Below are 24,011 nucleotides of genomic sequence, written 5' to 3' on the forward strand. Positions count from 1 at the left end.
CTGTCCCCAGGGGGTTAACCCCTTAACGACAAAGGACGTATATTTACGTCCTCCGCCGGCTCCCTCGATATGCCGCGGGGTAACGCATCATATTGGGTCGGTCCTGGCTGCCATCAATGGCCGGGACCCGCGGCTAATAAAGGACATCACCGATCGCGGTGATGCCCTGTATTAACCCTTCAGACGTGGCGATCAAAGCTGACTGCCGCGTCTGAAGCGAAAGTGAAAGTATCCCGGCTACTCAGTCGGGCTGTTCGGGACCACCATGGTGAAATCGCGGCATCCTGAACAGCTTACAGGACACCGGGAGGGACCTTACCTGCCTCCTCGGTGTCCGATCGGCGAATGACTGCTCCGTGCCTGAGATCCAGGCAGGAGCAGTCAAGCGCCGAAAACACTGATCACAGGTATGTTAATACACGCCAGTGATCTGTGTAAAAGATCAGTGTGTGCAGTGCTATAGCCCTATGGGAGCTATAACACTGCAAAAAAAAAGTGGGAAAAAAGTGTTAATAAAGATCATTTAACCCCTTCCCTAATAAAAGTTTGAATCACCCCCCTTTTCCCATTGAAAAAAAAACAGTGTAAATAAAAATAAACATATGTGGTATTGCCGCGTGCGTAAATGTCCGAACTATAAAAATATATAATTAATTAAACCACACGGTCAATGGCGTACATGTAAAAAAAATTCAAAGTCAAAAAAAGTGTATTTTAGGTCACTTTTTATACCATTAAAAATTTATAAAAAGTGATAAAGTCAGATCAAAACAAAAATGGTTACCGATAAAACCATCAGATTCCGGCGCAAAAAAAGAGCCCTCATACCGCCCTGTACATGGAAAAATAAAAAAGTTCTAGGGGTCAGAAAAGGACATTTTTAAACATATAAATTTTCTTGCATGTAGTTATGATTTTTTCCAGAAGTACGACAAAATTAAACCTAAATAAGTAGGGTATCATTTTAACCGTATCGACCTACAGAATAATGATAAGGTGTCATTTTTACCGAAATACGCACTGCGTAGAAACGGAAGCCCCCAAAAGTTACAAAATGGCATTTTTTCTTCGATTTTGTCGCACAATGATTTTTTTTTCCGTTTCGCCATGGATTTTTGGATAAAATGACTAATGTCACTGCAAAGTAGAATTGATAACGCAAAAAATAAGCCATAATATGGGTTTTTAGGTGGAAAATTGAAAGGGTTATGATTTTTAAAAGGTAAGGAGGAAAAAATGAAAATACAAAAACTGAAAAACCCTGCATCCTTAACCTGTTGGGGACGAAGGGCGTATGCATACGCCCTTGCGTCCTGGTACCTAAGGACAAAGGGCGTCTCCATACGCCCGTGGGAATTTCGGTCCCCGCCGGGCAGGGACCGGACCGGGGTGACTGCTGATATCTAGGAAAAGTTGGGGTCTACACCAGCCTGTTAGTGTAAAAAAAAATTTTTTTTTACACTAACATGCTGGTGTTGCCCTTTACTTTTTATTTTCACAAGAGCTAAAAGGAAAAAAAGACCCCCAAAATTTGTAACACAATTTCTCCTGAGTACAGAAATACCAAATATGGGGGCGTAAAATGCTCTGCGGGCGCACAACAAGGCTCAGGAGTGAGAGTGCACTATGTACATTTGAGGCCTAAATTGGTGATTTGCACAGGGGTGGCTGATTTTACATAGGTTCTGACATAAACGCAAAAAAATAAATACCCACATGTGACCCCATTTTGGAAACTACACCCCTCATGGAATGTAACAAGGGGTACAGTGAGCATTTACACCCCACAGGTGTCTGACAGATTTTTGGAACAGTGGTCAGTGAAAATGAAAAATTTAATTTTTTTGTTTGCACAGCCCACAGTTCCAAAGATCTGTCAAATGCCAGTAGGGTGTAAATGCTCACTGTACCCCTTATTACATTCCATGAGGTGTGTAGTTTCCAAAATGGTGTCACATGTGGGGGGGGGGGGTCCACTGTTCTGGCACCACGGGGGGCATTGTAAATGCACATGGCCCCCGACTTCCATTCCAAACAAATTATCTCTCTAAAAGCTCAATGGCGCTCCTTCTCTTCTGAGCATTCTAGTACGCCCGCAGTGCACTTGACGTCAAAACATGGGGTATTTCCATACTCAGAAGAAATGGGGTTACAAATTTTGGGGGGCATTTTCTCCTATTACCCCTTGTAAAAAAGTAAAATTTGGGGAAAAAACTGCATTTTTGTGAAAAAAATTTTTTTTTCATTTACACATCCAACTTTAACAAAAAGTTGTCAAACACCTGTGGGGTGTTAAGGCTCACCGTACCCCTTGTTACGTTCCTTGAGGGGTGTCATTTCCATAATAGTGTGCGATGTGGGGGGGGGGGTTTGCTGTGCTGGCACCATATGGGCTTCCTAAATGTGACATGCCCCCCAAAAACCATTTCAGAAAAACTCACTCTCCAAAATCCCACTGTCGCTCCTTCCCTTCTGAGCCCTCTACTGCGCTCGTCAAACACTTTACATACACATATGAGGTATTTTCTTACTCGAGAGAAATTGGGTTACAAATTTTGAGAGGATTTTTCTCCTTTTACCCCTTGTAAAAACTGGGTATACAAGAACATGCGAGTGTAAAAAATGAAGATTTTGAATTCTCTCCTTCAGTTTGCTGCTATTCCTGTGAAACACCTAAAGGGTTAACACACTTACTGAATGTCATTTTGAATACTATGAGGGGTGTAGTTTTTATAATGGGGTCATTTATAGGGTATTTCTAATATGAAGACCCTTCAAATCCACTTGAAAGCTGAACTGGTCCCTGAAAAATGCCGATTTTGAAAATTTCGCGAAAAATTGAAAAATTGCTGCTGAACTTTGAAGCCCTCTGATGTCTTCCAAAAGTAAAAACATGTCAACTTTATGATGCAAACATAAAGTAGACATATTGTATATGCGAATCAATATATAATTTTTTGGAATGTCTATTTTCCTTACAAGCAGAGAGCTTCAAAATTAGTAAAATGCTAAACTTTCAAATTTTTCATCAAATTTTTGAATTTTTCACCAAGAAATGATGCAAGTATTGACGAAAATTTACCACTAACATAAAGTAGAATATGTCACGAAAAAACTATCTCGGAATCAAATTTATAAGTAAAAGCATCCCAGAGTTATTAATGCTTAAAGTGACAGTGGTCAGATTTGCAAAAAATGCTCCCATCCTTAGGGTCATAATGGGCTCCGTCCCCAAGGGGTTAAGGACACAGGATGTTTTGTGCTCCTCTCGGAGGCATAACTTTTATTTTTCCATCAACAGATCCATATGAAGGCTTGAACCTTGTAATGACCCCTTTAATTTTACCATAAAACTTACGGCTCAACCAAAAAAAACTTGCAACTTTGGAAGGGTTTGGAATTTATTCTGTTCCCATAAGAATAATAAAACTGACGTGTTCTTTATTCTGTGGGGTCAATACGATTTAAATAATACCCATGTTTACATGCTTTACTTTATATTGTACTGCTTTTAAAAAAAACTTCAAACTTTAACAACATAAGTAACTCATTTTTTTTTTTTTTTTCCAATTTTTGGGGGCATCTGTTTCTACGCAGTACACTTTTTGGTAAAAATAACACAATGGCCCTCATTTACTGAGCTAAAATCGACCAGTTTTTGTCTGGTTATTTTGGCGAAGAGTGTCTGATACATGTCTGCACCAGGAAAATCCGACAAACCCAACAAAAGGACCGTGGTTTGCCGCAAAAGGGGACGTGGTTTGCACATAAAGGGGCATGGTTTCAAACCTGACCTATTTACTATTGAATTTACAGAAAATCCTGTGGATAAAGGGCTGGAAATTTCAACCTAGAAAAAGCTGGTCAGAAAATTTTCCTGACTTCTCCACATCGTAAATAGAGTGGAATCCTGCAAGTCTGAAACAACATTTCCCACTAGTAAAAATCTGACACTCTTAGTAAATGAGGCCCATTATCTTTATTCTGTAGGTCCATACGATTACAATAATACCCAGTTTTGCTTTATTTTACTACTTTTCCAAAATTATGATTTTTTTTGTATGAAAATGATTATGCTTAAAATAGTCCTATTCCCACCCCTAGATTGTAGGAACATTCCTTCCCTCAAATTTTATTTGTGCAGTAACGAAACTTATAGACTAAATATTGGATAAAGTAGGGGATCTTTTAAAAGATAAATTACAACCCTCACCAAGAATTCTACTAAGTTTGTTATTTTGATGTAACAACGGTATGTATTTATTTAAGATATTACTAACCAGGCAAAGCTGTTAGTATCACATAAAAAAAATATATCAGATAATACTTTTTAAGGGCCAACTCTTGCCATTCTATACACACAATAAAAGGTACACCCATTAGTGAACTAACCCGAGTGAAACGAAATTGCTCCATGATGGACCTATTTGGTGAGGAGATAAAATGTTGTCCAACAGAACAGTTGACCAACAGGGGATACCCAAAGTGGAAGTTGATTAGGACAAAAAGAAAAGGTAGACAATAAACAATGTCAGGATTTGTAAACAAAAAACACTAGAAAGTGGGAACAAAGGTGGAGACCCAAAAAACCTTTTGAAACAAGCCCAAGTATGGAATCGCAGCAGATTAGGTATATCATAAATAAATACATACCGGTGTTATCAAGATAACAAACTTGGCGAGGGTTGTAAATTCTTGTTTAAAAGATCCTCTACTTTATCCAATGTTTTGTCTCCAAGTTTTGTTACTGCACAAACAAAAAATGAGAAAGGAATTTCCTACAATCTATTTTTTTTTTTCTAGTGTAGAGAGCCAATGTGTATGCTGCAAATAAGTTGTCAAAACAAAAGAAATCACAGGCACCGGAGACAATAAAAAACATAATATTAAAAATGTAATTGTAGGGTGTGATGTGTAACTTGTGACTTACATTATGTAGAGTGTTTGCAACAAAAGATTTAAGAAAAGGACAAAAATATGTTTCTGTAAATGTGACATTCCTCAAATGTTGCTCATTGTTATAATGTACATAGGGATATTTAAGGATTTTTTGCCTTTGCAGTAATTGAAAGTACAAGATTGGAGACGGGAGCTGTTGAATAGAAAAATGCACTGGATCTTTATGCCTAATATCCCGGCACTCGTGGATATAATGCTTCTTTTAGTTTTATTAAGGCATGCACATTACAGCAAATAAACGCAGCACGGGTTCCGGCTGAGTAGCCTTTCTCAACTGCATAATGGCTACTCAGCTGGAACGCATGCTGCGTTTATTTGCTGTAATGTGCATGCCTTAATAAAACTAAAAGAAGCATTATATCCACGAGTGCCGGGATCCTTCATTTTCATACGGATACTTTCTATCCACGGGCACCAGATATTTAAACACTGTATTGGACTAAATCCAAACACGGACATCATTTTACATTATTAATAGGAACATTGGAGGTTGGCTTCTCTGGTATGGTGTATATATGTTTTTTCTGTACACAATTTAAATTTACCAGTTTTTTTTATAAATTCATGCAAACTGATATACCAATATATCAAGGTTGAATTCAGCACTCAATGTGCTGGATTCAACTTGTTTCCTATTCTGTGCTGAGGACCGGGATTCTGGACACCTTGAGGTTGAACAGGTGAGCTGAGCACACCTACCTGCACTTAAAGGGGTAATCCACCATAAGGTGACTTTAATACTTACCTGCCAGACAGTAATGGACATGCTTAGGAACGATCCATGCTTATCTTGGGGCTAAATAGCTTTGTTGTGAGTCCACCATAACTCTGCTGCTGTCCTTCACTCCAACTACAAGTCACAGGATCAATTGTTTGCAAGTGTGAGTTCATTTTTCTCCCTCCCACAAATCAGCCACTCCACCAATTGCAGTATAGCTGCAGCCCTGTGGAGAATGATCTCACCTCCCCACCCATGGTCGGTCCACGCATTGTAATAAAGACAGACTCCCTTTCAACACTTGACTACTAATGTAATGTCTTGGGCTGAACTGCAACCTAGGAAAAGCTGAGACAACACTTATTTTGTATGCTAATAAAAATGAACATCGGGTCAAAGATCACATAAGAATTGCAAGACCATCCATCAAACACAGGTATATTATGAATTACACAAACTTTACAGCCCATATAGCAAATTCAGATAAAAAAAAATCCCGGAATACCCATTTAAGCATCTACTACTCTTTCTGATATTGAATTTGACCTTCAGCCCCAAGTAATCTCAGATTGTGCCCACTTGTTGTTGGGTTTATACCTCCTTTTATGGCACATCCAGTCATGGCCGTAAATATTGGCAACCCTGAAATTTTTCTAGAAAATGAAGCATTTCTCACAGAAAAGGATTGCAGTAGCACGTTTTGCTATACACATGTTTATTCCCTTTGTGTGTATTGGAACTAAACCAAAAAAGGGAGGAAAAAAAGCTAATTGGACATAATGTCACACCAAGCTCCAAAAATTGGCTGGACAAAATTATTGGCACCCTTAACTTAATATTTGGTTGCACACGCTTTGGAAAAAAATAACTGAAATCAGTCGCTTCCTATAATCATCAATGAACTTCTTACACCTCTCAGCCGGAATGTTCAACCACTTTTCCTTTGCAAAATGATCCAGGTCTCTCTTATTGGAAGGGCGCCTTTTCCCAACAGCAATTTTAAGATCTCTCCACAGGTGTTCAATGGGATCTGGACTCATTGCTGTCCACTTCAGAACTCTCCAGCACTTTGTTGCCATCCATTTCTGGGTGCTTTTTGACGTATGTTTGGGGTCATTGTCCCGCTGGAAGACCCAATATCTCGGACGCAAACCCAGCTTTCTGACACTGGGCTGTACAGTGCGACCCAAAATCCATTGGCAATCCTCAGATTTCATGATGCCTTGTACACATTCAAGGCACCAAGTGCCAGAGGCAGCAAAACAACCCCAAAACATCATTGAACCTCCACCATATTTCACTGTAGGTACTGTGTTCTTTTCTTTGTAGGCCTCATTCTGTTTTCAGTAAACAGCAGAATGATGTACTTTACCAAAAAGATCTTGGTCTCACCTGTCCACAAGAAGCTTTCCCAGAAGGATCTTCGTTACTCAAGTTCATTTTGGCAAAATGTAGTCTTTTTGTATGTCTCTGTGTCAGCAGTGGGGTCCTCCTGGGTCTCCTGCCATAGCGTTTCATTTAATTTAAATGTCAACAGATAGTTTGCGCTGAAACTGATGATCCCTGAGCCTGTAGGACAACTTGAATATCCTTGGAACTTGTTTGGGGCTGCTTATCCACCATCTGGACTATCCATGCGTTGACACCTTTCATAAACTTTTCTCTTTCGTCCATGTCCAGGGAGATTAGCGACAGTGCCATGGGTTTCAAACTTCTTGATAATGTTGCGCACTGTGGACAAAGGCTAATCTAGATCTCTGGAGATGGACATGTAACCTTGAGATTGCTGATATTTTTCCACAATTTTGGTTCTCAAGTTTTCAGACAATTCTCTTCTCCTCTTTCTGTTGTCCATGCTTAGGGTGGCACACACAGACACACAATGCGTGAAGTGAACTTCTCTCATTTTTATCTTCTTTTTAGGTGTGATTTTTATATTGCCCACACCTGCTACTTGCCCCAGGTGAGTTTAAAGGAGAATCACATGCTTGTAATAATCTTATTTATCCACAATTTTGAAAGGGTGCCAATAATTTTGTCCATCCCATTTTTGGAGTTTGGTGTGACATTATGTCCAATTTGCTTTTTTTCCTCCATTTTTTGTTTAGTTCCAATACACACAAAGGGAATAAACATGTGTATAACAAAACACGTGTTACTGCAATCCTTTTCTGTGAGAAATACTTTATTTTCAAGGAAAATTTCAGGGGTACCAACATTTATGGCCATGACTGTAAATGTTAGTGTCTTATTTATATACATTTCTTTGACCTAAGATCTTTAGGTGCACTGTATCAAAAATTTTGTTTTTCAGTGTATAGAAAAGAAAACACTTTATGTGACATAATAGGTAGCTTATTTCATTTTGGTAAATATAAAAAATTCTAAATATTTAATGAATCTGATATATTAACCTATCCTATCCCTCATTTACTTGGTTAGTTCTGTAACTCCCTTTCAGTTGAGGGGGGTAGCATCATGCATGCTTCACCACCACTCCAAAAACTTTATCTTACTGCAGGTGTCCTGACTGGGTTTTTTTCTATTTGAACAACTGGTAGAGGTATTTTGGGGGAAAACCTCTTTTATTAGTGGTGTATGACAGCTTATATTGCTGACAATGCTGAATATGAGCCTGTTAAGATAAAGTATTTCTGTGGTCTAAAGCCCAAAATTAATCGGTGATGCACAATGAAATCACTAGATCACTGTTTCATTTATAGACCGTTCTTTAATAAAAAGGTTAGAATCTGATATCATCCAGCCGACTTATCAGGGAATATGTATGGTTCTATATGTAAAGTACTGTAGTGTCCAATTTAATAAAAAAGTACCCTTGCCTTAGTACACCTTTACCAAGATGAAGCCCCAATTAACCGACTAAGCATCTAAAGTATACCAAACCTTTAGGCTGGAAAACCAACATGGCAGTTCTTTTGTATAACTGCAAAGGTTTTTGAGCCAAAGACAACAGTGGATTCAAAATGAATTGAAAATATAAAGAATGGACTTATACTTCTCCTTCCTGCTGGATCCACCTGCCATGGTGGTTTCCAGCCTTAGGGTACATTCACATGAGCGGATCCCCAGCGCGGATTACGCTGCGGATCCGCCGCTGAAGGACCGCTGTATGCTGCCTTTACAGGTGCCTGCTCAAAGCAGCAATATGCCGCTACGAGCAGACACACTGCGATGTGCGAGTTACCGTGGGCATGCGCAGTATACTCGCACATTGTGGCAGCTCTCGGCCTAGCTCATAGTGCAGGGGGAGTGGCTGCGATGTGTGCGAGTACACTGCACATGCGCAGCGACTTGCACATCGCTTCAGTGTGTCTACTTGTAGCGGTGTATTGCCGCTCTGAGCAGGCACATGTAAAGGCAGCATACATGCTGTTTGCATAATACGCGTTGGGGACAAATGCCAATTCTTTTGCAAACAGCACTGTGAAATGTTTCTTTCAGTTAAACAATATACGGTAGATTTAATTTAGCAAAGGAATTCAAATTACCTGAACATATATTGGAGTTTTTGGTTGGTAGCTGAGCATAAGCACATCTTTCTGTGTGGCCGTAAAATGCTGTAAAAGTTAGATCCTGTATTACCCTGGAGAGAGAGAAAAAATAGGAAATCTTTACAATTCATCTGACCTTTAAAGAATATGAAGCTCTCATTAACCCACCACTGATTGTTTCATAAGCAGAGTGATGGAGAAAGGAAAGGTGATACAAGATACATGGAATATAAGCAATGGAATATAAGGTACATGTGAGTTGCCCTCAAAGATTTTATGTATAGGACACAGATTGTTAAAAATGTTTGGAGCAAAAACTGTTAAGTACAATAGGCATTTCTTCAACATACTAAAAACGAATTACCATTCATGACAAGTGAGTTGCTGTAGTGATTGAGCTACTGGTAGCGTGGAAAATTCCCAGAGGTGAGGAGGCTCCAAACAAAGCCCCAAAGGTTAAAAAGTAATGATATTACCACTTGGAGTCTCAGTAGTTGCATCATTGCTTCACTAGTGATGGAAGAGTAGGAAGTATAAAAGGCACAGGTTTTTTCCCCAATGGATATCATATAAGAGATGTGAATGGTAAATATTTGAATAGGTATTGGTGATTATAGTGTCAGCACACTTATTTAACCCATTAAGCACACAGCTCATTTTAACCTTAAAGGGGTGCCAGAACTGGTGCCAGAAAGTTAAACAGATTTGTCAATTACTTCTATTAAAAAATCTTTATCCTTCCAGTACTTATTAGCAGCTGTATGCTACACAGGAAATTCTTTGCTTTTTGAATTTCTGTTTTGTCTTGTCCACAGTGCTCTCTGCTGACACCTCTGTCCGTGTCAGGAACTGTCTAGAGCAGCATAGGTTTGCTATGAGGATTTTCTCCTGCTCTGGACAGTTCCTGATACGGCATCAGGTGTCAGCAGAGAGCACTGAGTACAAGACAAAAAAATAATTAAAAAAGAAAAGAATTTTGTCTGTAGCATACACCGCTAAAAAGAACTGGAAGTATAAAGATTTTTTTAATAGAAGTAATTTAAAAATCTGTTTAATTTCTGGCACCAGTTGGCTTAAAAAAAAAATTAAATGATTTCCACCGGAGTACCCCTTTAACCCCTTGGGGACGGAGGGTTTTCCAGTTTTTGCACTTTCGTTTTTTCCTCCTTACATTTTAAAAATCATAACCCTTTCAATGTTGCGGCTAAAAATCCATATGATGGCTTATTTTTTGCGCCACCAATTCTACTTTGTAATGACATCAGTCATTTTACCCAAGAATCTACGGCGAAACAGAAAACAAATCATTGTGCGACAAAATTTAAGAAAAAATGCCATTTTGTAACTTTTGGGGGCTTCTGTTTCTACACAGTACATTTTTCGGTAAAAATGATACCTTATCTTTATTCTGTCGGTCCATACGATTAAAATTATACCCTACTTATATAGATTTGATTTTGTCGTACTTCTGGAAAAAATCAAAACTATATGCAGGAAAATTTATACTTTTAAAATTGTCATCTTCTGACCTCTATAACTTTTTTATTTTTCTGCGCATGGGGCGGTATGAGGGCTAATTTTTTGCACCGTGATCTGAAGTTTTTAGCAGTACCATTTTTGACCACTTTTTATTAATTTTTTCATGATATAAAAAGTGACCAAAAATACGCTATTTTAGACTTTGGAATTTTTTTGTGCGTACGCCATTGACCGTGCGGTTTAACCCTTTAAGGGCTTAGCGTTTTTCCGTTTTTGCATTTTCATTTTTTCCTCATCACCTTCTAAAAATCCTAACGCTTTTAATTTTCTACCTAAAAATCCATATGATGGCTAATTTTTTTGCGCCACCAATTCTACTTTGCAGTGACAGTCATTTTACAAAAAAATCCATGGCGAAACGGAAAAAAATAATAATTGTGAGACAAAATTGAAGAAAAAATTTAATTTTGTAAATTTTGGGGGCTTCCGTTTCCACGCAGTGCATTTTTGGGTAAAAATTACACCTTATCTTTATTCTGTAGGTCCATACGGTTAAAAAGATACCCTACTTACATAGGTTTGATTTTGTCGCACTTCTGAAAAAAATCATAACTACATGCAGGAAAATGTAAACGTTTAAAATTGTCATCTTCTGACCCCTGTAACTTTTTTATCTTTCTGCGTACGGGCCAGTATGAGGGCTCATATGCGCCGTGTTCTGAAGTATTTATCGGTACCATTTTTGTGTTGATCGGACTTTTTGATCGCTTTTTATTCATTTTTTTATGATATAAAAAGTGACCAAAAATACACTATTTTGGACTTTGGATTTTTTTTGCGCGTACACCTTTGACCGTGCGGTTTAGTTAATGATATAATTTTATAGTTAGGACATTTACACACGCGGCGATACCACATATGTTCACATATGTTTCTTTTATTTACACAGTTTTTTTTTATGGGAAAAGGGGGGTGATTCAAACTTTTATTAGGGAAGGGGTTAAATGACCTTGATTAACTTTTAACTATTAACTCCCATAGGGGGCTATAACACTGCACACACTGATCTCCTATGCTGATCCCTGCTAAGCCATAGCTTTGCATGGATCAGTGAGATAGGGGCTTGATTGCTCAAGCCTGTAGCTCAGGCTTGGAGCAATCAATCGGCGATCGGACGCCGTGGAGACAGGTAAGGAGACCTCCGCCTGTGTCCCAGCTGATCGGAACATCGCGATTTTATTGCGATGTCCCGATCAGCCCGACTGAGCTGGCGGAAAGCGTTTACTTTCGTTTTCAGACGCGGAGGTCAACTTTGATCGCCGCGTCTGAAGGGTTAACAGCGCGCGGCACAACAATCGGTGTCGCACGCTGTTAGCCCAGGGTCCCGTCTATCGTTAGCAGCTGGGACCGACCCGGTGTGATGCGGGGTAACAGCGTGACCCCGTTTTTCACACCTGGACCGGGCTCAGGGCGTACAGGTACGCCCTGAGTCCTTAAGAGGTTAATTAACAATATATTTTTATAATTCGGACATTTCCGCACCCGGCGATATCCATATGTTTATTTTTATTTACACTGTTTTTTTATTGGGAAAAGGGAAAATTGGGAAAAGGTGATTTAAACTTTTATTAGGGAAGAGGTTAAATTATCTTTATTCACTTATTTTTTTTGCAGTGTTATAGCTCCCATAGGGGGCTATAACACTGCACACACTGATCTTTTACATTGATCAATGGTTTCTCATAGGAAACCATTGATCAATGATTCTGCCGCTTGACTGCTCATGCCTGGATCTCAGGCACTGAGCAGTCATTCGGCGATCGGACAGCATGGAGGAAGGTAGGGACCCTCCTGCCGTCTTTACAATTTCATTGTGGCGATCCCGAACAGCCCCCTGAGATAACCGGCAGTGTTTTACTTTCACTTTAGTTTACTTTCTAAAGGGTTAACAGCAAATGGCACCATGAGTGGTACATTTTCGTTGTTACTTGCATCCTTTCATGATTTCAAGAAAATTTGGAAAATGTTGCATTTTTCTAAATTTGAAACTCTCTGCTTGTAAGGAAAATCGATGTTCCAAACAAATGATATATTGATTCACGAATACAATATGTCTACTTTATGTTTGTATCATAAAGTTGACATGTTTTTCCTTTTTGAAGACATTAGAGGGCTTCAAAGTTTAGCAGCAATTTTCACATTTTTCACAAAAAAAAAGTTCAGTTTGAAGTGGATTTGAGGGGCTTTCATGTTAGAAATACCACATAAATTACCCCATTATAAAAAACTGCACCCCTCAAAGTATTCAAAATTCATTCAGAAAGTTTCTTAACCCTTTCGTTGTTTCACAGGAATAGCAGCAAAGTGAAAGAGAAAATTCAAAATGTTCATTTTTTACACTCGCATGTTCTTGTAGAGCCATTTTTTGAATATTTACAAGGGGTAAAAGGAAAGAAATCCCTACAAAAAGTGTAACCCCATTTCTCTCGAGTAAGGAAATACCTCATATGGCATACTATTTTGGAAACTACACCCCTCAAGGAACATAACAATCGGTCCAGTGAGCCTTAACACCCCACAGAAGTTTGACGACTTTTCGTTAAAGTTGGATGTGTAAATGACAATTTTTATTTTCACTAAAATGCTGTCTCCCTCAATGTGTTTGTCTCTCCTAGATATTTTTGGTTTTGACCTGACCACGTCTTTCTGTTTACTGCCTGTCCTAACCATCTGCCTGTATACAGTTGTGAAGGCACTTTTCCTGCCATTACCTCTGCTAACAGAATTAGATTCCTACAGGCTCCCTTGATACAACAGTTGGTGTCTTCTGTCCATTTATGTGTCAGTTGTTACTTAAGTGGGTAGCTTCCTGGGGATTCTTTGTGAGGAAAGTCTAAAACTCCTGCTAGGAGTTCCGCATTAGGATTTCACAATCCCTTCAAAAATGCCATTAATAAATACTTAAAAAGAAAAAAAAAAAAAGAATTCACAATCCCTTAACCCCTTAAGGACAATGGACGTACTCCTACGCCCCCGTTTCCGAGTCCTTAAGGACCGAGGACGTAGGAGTACGTCCTGTCCATTCCCGGCACCCCGCCGCTAGCCGGAGGGGAGCCGGTGCCCGATGCCTGCTGAAATCGTTCAGCAGGCATCGCGTCATATCGCCCAGGGGGGTCATTATGCCCCCCTGTTACGCCGAGCGCTCCGGGTCCCCGCTCCTCCCCGGAGCACTCGCAACATCCTCGCTACTGCAGCGCCCCGGTCAGATCCACTGACCGGGTACGCTGCGATACCGCCTCCAGCCGGGATGCGATTCGCGATGTGGGTGGCGCCCGCTCGCGATGCGCATCCCGGCTCCCGTACCTGACTCGCTCTCCGTCGGTCCTGTCCCGGCGCGCGCGGCCCCGCTCCCTAGGGCGCGCGCGCGCCGGGTCTCTGCGATTTAAAGGGCCACTGCGCCACTGATTGGCGCAGTTGTTCTAATTAGTGTGTTCACCTGTGCACTCCCTATGTATACCTCACTTCCCCTGCACTCCCTCGCCGGATCTTGTTGCCATCGTGCCAGTGAAAGCGTTTCCTTGTGTGTTCCTAGCCTGTGTTCCAGACCTCCTGCCGTTGCCCCTGACTACGATCCTTGCTGCCTGCCCCGACCTTCTGCTACGTCCGACCTTGCTCTTGTCTACTCCCTTGTACCGCGCCTATCTTCAGCAGTCAGAGAGGTTGAGCCGTTGCTAGTGGATACGACCTGGTTACTACCGCCGCTGCAAGACCATCCCGCTTTGCGGCGGGCTCTGGTGAATACCAGTAGTAACTTAGAACCGGTCCACTAGCACGGTCCACGCCAATCCCTCTCTGGCACAGAGGATCCACCTCCTGCCAGCCGGCATCGTGACAGTAGATCCGGCCATGGATCCCGCTGAAGTTCCACTGCCAGTTGTCGCCGACCTCACCACGGTGGTCGCCCAGCAGTCACAACAGATAGCGCAACAAGGCCATCAGCTGTCTCAACTGACCGTGATGCTACAGCAGCTACTACCACAGCTTCAGCAATCATCTCCTCCGCCAGCTCCTGCACCTCCTCCGCAGCGAGTGGCCGCTTCCGGCCTACGACTATCTTTGCCGGATAAATTTGATGGGGACTCTAAGTTTTGCCGTTGCTTTCTTTCACAATGTTCCCTGCACTTGGAGATGATGTCGGACCAGTTTTCTACTGAAAGGTCTAAGGTGGCTTTCGTAGTCAGCCTTCTGTCTGGGAAAGCTCTGTCATGGGCCACACCGCTCTGGGACCGCAATGACCCCGTCACTGCCTCTGTACACTCCCTCTTCTCGGAAATTCGAAGTGTCTTTGAGGAACCTGCCCGAGCCTCTTCTGCTGAGACTGCCCTGCTGAACCTGGTCCAGGGTAATTCTTCCGTTGGCGAGTACGCCATACAATTCCGTACTCTTGCTTCCGAACTATCCTGGAATAATGAGGCCCTCTGCGCGACCTTTAAAAAAGGCCTATCCAGCAACATTAAAGATGTTCTGGCCGCACAAGAAATTCCTGCTAACCTGCATGAACTCATTCATCTAGCCACTCGCATTGACATGCGTTTTTCCGAAAGGCGTCAGGAGCTCCGCCAGGATATGGACTTTGTTCGCACGAGGCGTTTTTTCTCCCCGGCTCCTCTCTCCTCTGGTCCTCTGCAATCCGTTCCTATGCCTCCCGCCGTGGAGGCTATGCAAGTTGACCGGTCTCGCTTGACACCTCAAGAGAGGACACGACGCCGCATGGAGAATCTTTGCCTGTACTGCGCCGGTACCGAACACTTCCTGAAGGATTGTCCTATCCGTCCTCCCCGCCTGGAAAGACGTACGCTGACTCCGCACAAAGGTGAGACAGTTCTTGATGTCAACTCTGCTTCTCCACGCCTTACTGTGCCTGTGCGGATATCTGCCTCTACCTTCTCCTTCTCTACTATGGCCTTCTTGGATTCCGGATCTGCAGGAAATTTTATTTTGGCCTCTCTCATCGACAGGTTCAACATCCCGGTGACCAGTCTCGCCAGACCCCTCTACATCAATTGTGTTAACAATGAAAGATTGGACTGTACCGTACGTTACCGCACGGAGCCCCTCCTAATGTGCATCGGACCTCATCACGAAAAAATTGAGTTTTTGGTCCTCTCCAATTGCACTTCCGAAATTCTCCTTGGACTACCATGGCTTCAACGCCATTCCCCAACCCTTGATTGGTCCACAGGAGAGATCAAGAGCTGGGGTACTTCTTGTTTCAAGGACTGTCTTAAACCGGTTCCCAGTACTCCCTGCCGTGACCCTGTGGTTCCCCCTGTAACCGGTCTCCCTAAGGCTTATATGGACTATGCTGACGTATTTTGCAAAAAACAAGCTGAGACTTTACCTCCTCACAGGCCTTATGACTGTCCTATTGACCTCCTCCCGGGCACTACTCCACCCCGGGGCAGAATTTATCCTCTGTCCGCCCCAGAGACTCTTGCTATGTCTGAATACATCCAGGAAAATTTAAAAAAGGGGTTTATCCGCAAATCCTCCTCTCCTGCCGGAGCTGGATTTTTCTTTGTGTCCAAAAAAGATGGCTCCCTACGTCCTTGCATTGACTACCGCGGACTTAATAAAATCACGGTAAAGAACCGCTACCCCCTACCTCTTATCTCAGAACTCTTTGATCGCCTTCAAGGTGCCCACATCTTTACCAAACTGGACCTAAGAGGTGCTTATAATCTCATCCGCATCAGGGAGGGGGACGAATGGAAAACTGCATTTAACACTAGAGATGGACACTTTGAGTATCTGGTCATGCCCTTTGGCCTGTGCAACGCCCCTGCCGTCTTCCAAGACTTTGTTAATGAAATTTTTCGTGATCTCTTATATTCCTGTGTTGTTGTGTATCTGGACGATATTCTGATTTTTTCTGCCAACTTAGAAGAACACCGCCAGCATGTCTGCATGGTTCTTCAGAGACTTCGAGACAATCAACTTTATGCCAAAATGGAGAAATGTCTGTTTGAATGTCAATCTCTTCCTTTCCTAGGATACTTGGTCTCTGGCCAGGGACTACAAATGGACCCAGATAAACTCTCTGCCGTCTTAGATTGGCCACGCCCCTCCGGACTCCGTGCTATCCAACGTTTTTTGGGGTTCGCCAATTATTACAGACAATTTATTCCACATTTTTCCACTATTGTGGCTCCTATCGTGGCTTTAACCAAGAAGAATGCCAATCCTAAGTCCTGGTCTCCTCAAGCGGAAGACGCATTTAAACGGCTCAAGTCTGCCTTTTCTTCTGCTCCCGTCCTCTCCAGACCTGACCCATCTAAACCCTTCCTATTGGAGGTTGATGCCTCCTCAGTGGGAGCTGGAGCGGTCCTTCTACAAAAAAATTCTTCCGGGCATGCTGTTACTTGTGGTTTTTTTTCTAGGACCTTCTCTCCGGCGGAGAGGAACTACTCCATCGGGGATCGAGAACTACTGGCCATTAAATTGGCACTTGAGGAATGGAGGCATCTGCTGGAGGGATCAAAATTTCCAGTTATCATTTACACCGATCACAAGAATCTCTCCTATCTCCAGTCTGCCCAACGGCTGAATCCTCGCCAGGCCAGGTGGTCTCTGTTCTTTGCCCGTTTTAATTTTGAAATTCATTTTCGCCCTGCCGACAAGAACATTAGGGCTGATGCTCTCTCTCGTTCCTCGGATGCCTCGGAAGTAGAGCTCTCTCCGCAACACATCATTCCTCCTGACTGTCTGATCTCCTCTTCTCCAGCCTCCATCAGGCAAACTCCTCCAGGGAAGACCTTCGTTTCTCCACGCCAACGCCTCGGAATCCTCAAATGGGGTCACTCCTCCCACCTCGCTGGCCATGCGGGCATCAAAAAGTCCTTGCAACTCATCTCTCGTTTCTATTGGTGGCCGACTCTGGAGACGGATGTTGTTGATTTTGTGCGGGCCTGTACTGTCTGTGCCCGGGATAAGACTCCTCGCCAGAAGCCTGCTGTTCTCCTTCATCCTCTGCCTGTCCCCGAACAGCCTTGGTCTCTGATTGGTATGGACTTTATTACAGACTTACCCCCATCCCGTGGCAAGACTGTTGTTTGGGTGGTCGTTGATCGATTTTCCAAGATGGCACATTTCATTCCTCTTCCTGGTCTTCCTTCAGCGCCTCAGTTGGCAAAACAATTTTTTGTACACATTTTTCGTCTTCACGGTTTGCCCACGCAGATCGTCTCGGTTAGAGGCGTCCAATTCGTGTCAAAATTCTGGAGGGCTCTCTGTAAACAACTCAAGATTAAATTAAACTTCTCTTCTGCTTATCATCCTCAATCCAATGGGCAAGTAGAAAGAATTAACCAGGTCCTGGGTGACTATTTACGGCATTTTGTTTCCTCCCGCCAGGATGACTGGGCAGATCTTCTACCATGGGCCGAATTCTCGTACAACTTCAGAGTCTCTGAATCTTCTTCCAAATCCCCATTTTTCGTGGTGTACGGCCGTCACCCTCTTCCCCCCCTCCCTACTCCCTTGCCCTCTGGTTTGCCCGCTGTGGATGAAGTAACTCGTGATCTTTCCACCATATGGAAAGAGACCCAAAAGTCTCTTTTACAGGCTTCATCTCGCATGAAAAAGTTTGCCGATAAGAAAAGAAGAGCTCCCCCCATTTTTTCTCCCGGAGACAAGGTATGGCTCTCCGCTAAATATGTCCGCTTCCGTGTCCCCAGCTACAAATTGGGACCACGCTATCTTGGTCCTTTCAAAATCTTGTGCCGAATTAATCCTGTCTCTTACAAACTTCTTCTTCCTCCTTCTCTTCGTATTCCTAATGCCTTTCATGTCTCTCTTCTTAAACCACTCATCATCAACCGTTTCTCTCCCAAACTTGTTTCTCCCACTCCTGTTTCCGGTTCTTCTGACATCTTCTCCGTAAAGGAGATACTGGCCTCCAAGAAGGTCAGAGGGAAAACTTTTTTTTTGGTTGATTGGGAGGGCTGTGGTCCTGAAGAGAGATCCTGGGAACCTGAGGACAATATCCTAGACAAAAGTCTGGTCCTCAGGTTCTCAGGCTCTAAGAAGAGGGGGAGACCCAAGGGGGGGGGTACTGTTACGCCGAGCGCTCCGGGTCCCCGCTCCTCCCCAGAGCGCTCGCAACATCCTCGCTACTGCACCGCCACTGACCGGGTACGCTGCGATACCGCCTCTAGCCGGGATGCGATTCGCGATGCGGGTGGCGCCCGCTCGCGATGCGCATCCCGGCTCCCGTACCTGACTCGCTCTCCGTCGGTCCTGTCCCGGCGCGCGCGGCCCCGCTCCCTAGGGCGCGCGCGCGCCGGGTCTCTGCGATTTAAAGGGCCACTGCGCCACTGATTCCCGCAGTTGTTCTAATTAGTGTGTTCACCTGTGCACTCCCTATGTATACCTCACTTCCCCTGCACTCCCTCGCCGGATCTTGTTGCCATCGTGCCAGTGAAAGCGTTTCCTTGTGTGTTCCTAGCCTGTGTTCCAGACCTCCTGCCGTTGCCCCTGACTACGATCCTTGCTGCCTGCCCCGACCTTCTGCTACGTCCGACCTTGCTCTTGTCTACTCCCTTGTACCGCGCCTATCTTCAGCAGTCAGAGAGGTTGAGCCGTTGCTAGTGGATACGACCTGGTTACTACCGCCGCTGCAAGACCATCCCGCTTTGCGGCGGGCTCTGGTGAATACCAGTAGTAACTTAGAACCGGTCCACTAGCACGGTCCACGCCAATCCCTCTCTGGCACAGAGGATCCACCTCCTGCCAGCCGGCATCGTGACACCCCCCATGTCGGCGATGGCCGCAGATCGCTGGAAAATTCAGTCCAGCGATCTGCGGCGATTCCGGGTCAATCGGATCTCCAGTGACCCGGAATTACTGGCTGATCGGGGCCGTCAGAGACGGCCCCGAACAGCCAGAGCCTGCAGGGATGAGGTGGCACTGGTGCCACCTCACGATCGCCCTGATTCGTCGGCCAGATTCCCGGCCGACCAATCAGGGCGCCTTCTGCGGGTGTCACTCCCGCACCCGCTCCGCCCCTCTTCTGGAGGACGTGAGCGGGTGCGGGAAGACGACCCCGGGTGCTGGGGACCCCGATCCCCGGCGTTAATGTTGGGATCGGGGCCCCAGGAGCGACGACGGCGGCGGCGGCGGGACTGACCTGCAGCGTCGATCAAGCAGCAGCAGGAGGTGAGTGACAGCCTCCTGCTGTTGCTTAGCAACAGCTCCCAGCATGCAAAAAGGGCATGCTGGGAGCTGTAGTTATGCAACAGGAGGAGGCAGACCACCACAACTCCCAGCATTCCCTTATGGGCATGCTGGGACTTATGGTTTTGCAACAGCTGGAGGCACATTCTTTCTATGGAAAAGTGTACCTTCAGCTGTTGTGTAACTACAACTCCCAGCTTGCACAAACAGCTAAATTGCATGCTGGGAGTTGGGGTGGTGCATATGCTGGTTGCATAACTACAACTCCCAGCATGCCCGTTGGCTGTCGGTGACTGCTGAGAGTTGTAGTTTTGCAACAGCTGAAGGCACACTGAGTTAAGTAGCAAACCAGTGTGTCTCCAGCTGTTGCATAACTACAATCCCCAGCATCCCCAGCCAAAGTAGTATGCCTCCCGCTGTTGCATAACTACAACACCCAGCCTGCCCTTCCGCTGTCCGTACATGCTGGGGGTTGTAGCTTTTGCAACAGCTGAAGGCACACTGGTTGCAAAACACTAAGTTTGTTGCCAAACTCTGTGTTTCACAACCAGTGTGCCTCCAGCTGTTGCAAAACTACAACTCCCAGCATGCACTTATAGACCCTACATGCTGGGAGTTGTAGTTTTGCAACAGCTGGATGTTTCTCCCCCCTCCAATGTGAACGTACAGGGTACACTCACATGGGCGGAGGATTACAGTAAGTATCCGGCTGCAAGTTTGAGCTGCGTCAATTTTTCTGCCGCAGCTCAAACTGCCAGCGAGAAACTACTGTGAACCCCCCGCCCGTGCGACTGTACCCTAAAAACACTACACTACACTAACACAAAATAAAATAAAAAGTAAAAAACACTACGTATACACATACCCCTACACAGCCCCCCTCCCCAATAAAAATGAAAAACGTCTGGTACACCACTGTTTCCAAAACGGAGCCTCCAGCTGTTGCAAAACAACTACTCCCAGTATTACCAGACAGCCACTGACTGTCCAGGCATGCTGGGACTTTTACAACAGCTGGAGGCACCCTGTTTGGGAATCACTGGCGTAGAATACCCCTATGTCCACCCCTATGCAAGTCCCTAATTTAGGCCTCAAATGTGCATGGCGCTCTCACTTTGGAGCCCTGTCGTATTTCAAGGCAACAGTTTAGGGCCACATATGGGGTATCGCCGTACTCGGGAGAAATTGTGTTACAAATTTTGGGGGGTATTTTCTGCTATTACCCTTTTTAAAAATGTAAAATTTCTGGGAAACCAACCATTTTAGGTAAATTTTTTTTTTTTTTTTTACATATACAAAAGTTGTGAATCACCTGTGGGGTATTAAGGTTCACATTACCCCTTGTTACGTTCCCCGAGGGGTCTAGTTTCCAAAATGGTATGCCATGTGTTTTTTCTTTGCGGTTCTGGCACCATAGGGGCTTCCTAAATGCGGCATGCCCCCAGAGCAAAATTTGCTTTCAAAAAGCCAAATGTGACGCCTTCTCTTCTGAGACCTGTAGTGCGCCAGCAGAGCACTTTTCACCCCCATATGAGGTGTTTTCTGAATCGGGAGAAATTGGGCTTCAAATTTTGGGGGGTATTTTCTGCTATTATCCTTTTTAAAAATGTAACATTTTTGGGAAACCAAGCATTTTAGGTAAAACATTTATTTTATTTTTTTTACATATGCAAAAGTCGTGAATCACCTGTGGGGTATTAAGGTTCACTTTACCCCTTGTTACGTTCCCCGAGGGGTCTAGTTTCCAAAATGGTATGCCATGTGTTTTTTTTTGCTGTTCTGGCACCATAGGGGCTTCCTAAAGGTGACATGCCCCCCAAAAACCATTTGTCGCTCCTTCCCTTCTGAGCCCTCTACTGCACCCGCTGAACAATTAACATAGACATATGACATATGTGCTTACTCGAGAAAAATTGGGTTTCAAATACAAGTAAAAATTTTCTCCTTTCTACCAATTGCAAAAATTCAAAAATTGGGTCTACAAGAACATGCGAGTGTAAAAAATGAAGATTATGAATTTTCTCCTTCACTTTTCTGCTATTCCTGTGAAACACCTAAAGGGTTAATACACTTATTGAATGTCATTTTGAATACTTTGGGGGGGTGTAGTTTTTATAATGGGGTAATTTATGGGGTATTTCTAATATGAAGACCCTTCAAATCCACTTCAAACCTGAAATGGTCCATGAAAAATAGCGAGTTTGAAAATTTTGTGAAAAATTTCCAAATTGCTGCTGAACTTTGAAGCCCTCTGGTGTCTTCTAAAAGTAAAAACTCATTAATTTTATGATGCAAACATAAAGTAGACATATTGTATATGTGAACCCAAAAATGTTTTATTTTGAATATCCATTTTCCTTACAAGCAGAGAGCTTCAAAGTTAGAAAAATGCAAAATTTTCATTTTTTTCATCAAATTTTGGGATTTTTCACCAAGAAAGGATGCAAGTTACCATAAAATTTTACCACTAAGTTAAAGTAGAATATGTCACGAAAAAACAATCTCAGAATCAGAATGATAACTAAAAGCATTCCAGAGTTATTAATGTTTAAAGTGACAGTGGTCAGAATTGCAAAAAACGCTCCGGTCCTTAAGGTGTAAAATGGCCTGGTCCTTAAGGGGTTAAAGGGGTACTCCGGTGGAAAACTATTTTTTTTTTTTTATCAACTGGTGCCAGAAAGGTAAAAAGATTTATAAAATACTTCTATTTAAAAATCTTAATCCTTCCAGTACTTATCAACTACTATATGCTCCACAGGTTGTATTTCTTTCTGGAATTCTTTTCAGTCTGACCAAAGTGCTCTCTGCTGACACCTCTGTCCATGTCAGGAACTGTCCAGAGTACAAGCAAATCCACATAGCAGACCTCTCCTGTTCTGGACAGTTCCTGACACGGACAGAGGTGTCAGCAGAGAGCACTGTGGTCAGACTGGAAAGAACTCCAGAAAGAAATCCAACTTCCTGTGGAGCATAAAGCAGCTGATAAGTGCTGGAAGAATTCATATTTTTAAATAGAAGTAATTTACGAATCTGTCTAACTTTCTGGCATCATTTTACATAAATTGTTTTACACCGGCGTACCCCTTTAAGCTCTACTCTATGGTTTAGTCCTAAACTTAATCCGTAAGCCATTCAGAGGGTCCACATCATCTCCAGTAGTGAACATGACAGAAAGTTATGCTTTATGCAAAGGATTGTACTGTCATCAACTTTGTCAAGATAAGGTTTCAATTAAATAAACAAATATCAGTTCTTGTGTTGCCTAGTACAGATTTTTTTTTTTTTTTACTGTATAAATACAGGGGGAAAAATGTGTTTCCTTTGGGAAAAGTATTGGAGGGATATGGAATACATTTGTTTGATTAATTCCTTATTGGGATTCTTAATATCTAACTTTTCTCTAAGGTCCTTTCCTTACATTTCAGAGTTATATGATTACTAGAAAACACATTTTGTTGAATACACCATCACTGCATGACTCACTTAGCTTAACACTACACCTGGATAATAATATAAAGGTCTACAACGAAAGGCATTGTTTGCAGCTTTAGAAACACTTTGTTAAGATGACTATAGGATAACATTTACTGTATAGAGAATAAGTATTATATGACATACCAGGCAGCTGTGCCAAAAACAAATCAAAACAAAAAAACATACCAAGATCAATGCAAAGGTGTGAATAGTATTAGGTACAGCTTTGTCCACAAAGACTGTACCAGTACATATGGAGTCATCATGGCTTCGCTCTATAAAGCTGTGAACACTCCATGTGAAAGTGCATAGCAACTGAATAGAGAAGAGTACCTCGGTAATACAGCATCTAATAGGCTATGCAACTGATTTCGAACTGAGGGACCATGAGAACCCAGCAAGGGTGGTACTGCATTCCAGTGGATGAAATGGCACCTGGGTGGCTATAGGTATCGCCTACGACACAGGATGCTTCATGCCATTGAGGAGCCCATAATTGATCCATCCTGCTTCACCAAATCTACTCTATGGGTAAAATGGTAGCGCACATATTTTACCTCCAGCCCTAGTAAGAAAAGCTTTCATAATGGATATCCCTCTGCAAAAGGCACTATGTTTACATTTGTCACACTAAA

General features: G+C 43.1%; 1 long non-coding RNA gene across 7 annotated transcripts in view; it reads right to left on the bottom strand.

Annotated features, from left to right (window-relative positions):
• LOC130282491 (uncharacterized) overlaps window positions 1-24,011 on the bottom strand; it is a 215,443-nt gene that overhangs the window by 174,631 nt on the left and 16,801 nt on the right. For 6 of the 7 annotated variants that reach the window (XR_008846418.1, XR_008846417.1, XR_008846414.1 and 3 more), the window contains exons 2-3: window positions 9,187-9,281; window positions 4,654-4,747 (exon numbers count right to left, since the gene is read on the bottom strand). This is a non-coding gene — a long non-coding RNA (uncharacterized LOC130282491). The remainder of the gene's footprint in view (window positions 1-4,653; window positions 4,748-9,186; window positions 9,282-24,011) is intronic. The other variant, XR_008846419.1, reaches the window with a different exon arrangement.

This window comes from Hyla sarda, chromosome 7, assembly GCF_029499605.1.
Source record: "Hyla sarda isolate aHylSar1 chromosome 7, aHylSar1.hap1, whole genome shotgun sequence".
In the NCBI taxonomy this organism is placed as follows: domain Eukaryota; kingdom Metazoa; phylum Chordata; class Amphibia; order Anura; family Hylidae; genus Hyla; species Hyla sarda.